The following is a 3,518-nucleotide window of genomic DNA, read 5'->3' on the forward strand; positions in this document are numbered from 1 at the left end:
AATCTGAAATAAAACTAGGACCATTTAGAACACACTTAACGAAAATAGGACCATCAGAGATATTAAGCCTTTCTTTAATGAAACCCAATTTTTAATGAGGTGGATAGTCAAATTAGGGTTTTTAACCAATCTTCTTCCCAATCTTGGTGGTTGATGAGCCATGTTTACTTCCCAGTCTTCTTCTTCTTGTTGTTGCACTAGCTTGGGTCACCAAAATTGTCATTCCTCACTTGGTGGTGGTTCAATGGGGTAGAGATAATCCCTATTTGCAATAATCTGCAGGTTAGGCCTCAATACCACAATCTGCAACAAACTAGATCCCAACAAGCACCACTTCCTAAAGCTTCTAAAATCATAAGGCAAGAACTCCATTTTTTCCACAACAGTATGAGTAAAGCCCTAAACCCCAAAAAAAATGCTTAATTGCTTGTCAAATGAAAACCCCGTTGGTGAAGAACCCATTATTCAGAGGTGATTAACTTATTCCTCTTCTTGAGTTTGTCGGCGATTTTGGAGGGAGAGCGGGTGGTAGCCATTGATGAAGGCAAAGGTGAAACAGATTGGGTTCCTAAATTCTAAGAACCCTTAAAAACCCTAATTTGGCTATCCACCCTCATTAAAAATTGGGTTTCATTAAAGAAAGACTTAATACCTCTAATGGTCCCTATTTTCCTTAAGTGTGTTCGAAATGGTCCTAGTTTTATTTCAGATTTTACCTCATTATGCCTGAAGGGAATCCACGTGGCCAGTTAAATGCCACATTAACACTTTTCTGCACAGCTGGAGTTTCTGCCGTTAACTATTTAAACGGCGTCTTCAAAAAGGACCAGATTGAACGAAATTTACAATCTTTAGGACCACATTGAACAGAAAAAAAATGGGGACTAATTCGAATTTTGCCAACCAAAATAGGAACCATTAGTGTTATTAAGCCAATTTAAATATAAGGAACAAACAAGAAGGGAAACAATAAAATAAAATAAAATAAATAAAATAAAATATAAACAGGAGAGAAAATAAATAAAGACGAAACAAAATAGAAAAAGAGAAAAAGGAGAAGAAATCAAAACAAAAATTCTTTCTTTTTTTTTTTAAGAAAAATAAATTTATTTTTGCTTTTATTTTTATTTTGTTACTTCTCCTTAACTTAGACATTTTTTTTAATCATCTGAAATTGGATATTTAGGGTTTAGGGTTTAGGGTTAATGTGATTTTAATCGGTGGAAGATGAGGAAATGAGTAAATGTGGGAGAAACCCTAAGTTAAAGTGAGGAAGATGCTCTACGATGATGAAGGATGAGTTCTCGAACCACTGAAAATGAGGAAGACGACGCTGAGAAATGCTCTTCTAATGTGCGAAAAAGACGATGGTAAGAAATGTTGTTTTACCCAAACGTGAAGAACTTCAAAGTGAAAAAGAAGATGAGAAACGCATAGTGAATGAGAAATGCGAACAACTTGAAACGGAACAAGAGCTCTACCCAACCATCTTAACACGACTGAACCGATAACATTGGTAATCGAAATGAAGTTTTGCACAAAAAAGAAAGTATAGTGGGAAAAAAAATGAATATGTAAAATAATCTATATGTAAATCAATAATTTATACCTGCTCTTGTATTAACCGATATAAAAAACTTTTTATATCTATTTTATTGTAACTAGTGTAAAAAAACAGTTTCTTATATTTACGAAACTACTACTACATCACTTTCTATAGTTGCTAAATTGGTATAAAAAATGGTATAAAATATATATATTCCACTAGTGAAATAATAAAATAAATAAATCTGAGATGTATCACACTATATATATTTGCATCGGACATATGACTAAGTTGAAAAAAAAAAAGAAAAAAATATAAACTTTTATAAACAATAAAATAAATCAATCATTTTGTAAAATATAAATTTTAGCAAGTGATAATTGAATATTTATATCGGTTCAAAAATTTGGTGACATAAAATCTATTTTAATTATTTTGAGTCAGTATACAAAATATCGATTATAAAACGATACGCTTAAGTGTTTTAAAATGTTAATGGATAATGAAGTGAAAGACGAAGAATATGTTGAAACATTTATTAAATAAGTAATTTTTTAAAAATACCAAAATCAAATAAGTATGGAATGTACCACTATGAAGTTGAAAAAAAAAAGTTCAATAAAACATCAACTTCTATAAACAATAACATAAACAAATTTATGGGATGTATAAAATATATATATATATATATATATATATATATATATATATATATATATATATATTTCCATGGGACATATGACTTGAAAAAGAAAGTTGAAAAAGATATACTTTTATAATCAATAAAATAAACCAATCACTTCGTAAAATAAAAATTTTAAATAGTGATAATTAAATATTTATGTCGGTTTAAAAATTTAATGACATATAAAATCTATTTTAATTATTGTAAAGAAAAGTATTTGTTACATTATTATTCATTTCTCCTTATGATTCTATTGGAATTTTCTTTCAAAAATATTGGTTATGTTTTCTTCTTCTTAATTATATATTTGGTTATTATATGGTTTGTTTCAGGGTGGTTTTATTTTTTATTTTATTTTTAATTTAGTCATTCAACTTTTATAACAGTCTAATTTTTTCATTAACTTATGTTAAATTGTGGTTAATATTACGTCTTAAGTTAAGTTGTGGTGTGTTGATACATACAATTCATGGAATTTTCAAAAAAAAAATTATTATTTTTTAATTGTTTTTAATTTAAAAAAAAAACATAAACGGTCGGTCTTGTTACAATCATGTCATATGGTAACATGGTTTTCAATTTAGTCATTGAATTTAAAATTTTGATTTAATTTAGTTTTTTTAATTTTTTTTATCACAATCCAGATTAGTCCTCTCCGATTTAAGATTAAATTAGTAATTAAACATAATTACAATTTTTATAAACACATTAAAATAATATTTTAGAATTTATACATTAAATCATTCCATTAAATATTCAAATTATTTTATTTTTAGTTAAATATGTTTTTAATCTTTTAACTGTGAAAATTAGAATTAATCATTCTTCATAACTTTGACCCAATTTAATCTTTAAATTTTAGAAATGTGTGAATTTAATCATTTAAACCAAATTTTGTTAAGTTTATTTGACATTTCAAATATATTTTGTGATAACATTTTAAATATTTATACTATTTGACACATTTTTACTTCAATGTTTCTAAACTTAACAAATAAACTTAACAAATTTTGATTAAAAGAACTAAATCTAAGCATTTCTAAAGTTAGAAGACTAAATTAGATCAATATTTCAAAAATGGTCTAATTTCAATTTTCACTTAAAGTTAAGAGACAAAAATATATTCGATCATTTTATTTTTTACAAGTGTAAAATAAAAAATAATTAAGCTTTTTTTCTTTACATTACTAGTTAAATTCTAAGAAAAATAAAGGGTCATTATCATTAAAAAAGACTTATAGCAAATCATGAAAAAGGTTACATTGTTGACTTGAAAAAAGGGTCATA

The sequence above is a fragment of the Vigna radiata genome, chromosome 9 (assembly GCF_000741045.1).
Source record: "Vigna radiata var. radiata cultivar VC1973A chromosome 9, Vradiata_ver6, whole genome shotgun sequence".
Lineage (NCBI taxonomy): Eukaryota > Viridiplantae > Streptophyta > Magnoliopsida > Fabales > Fabaceae > Vigna > Vigna radiata.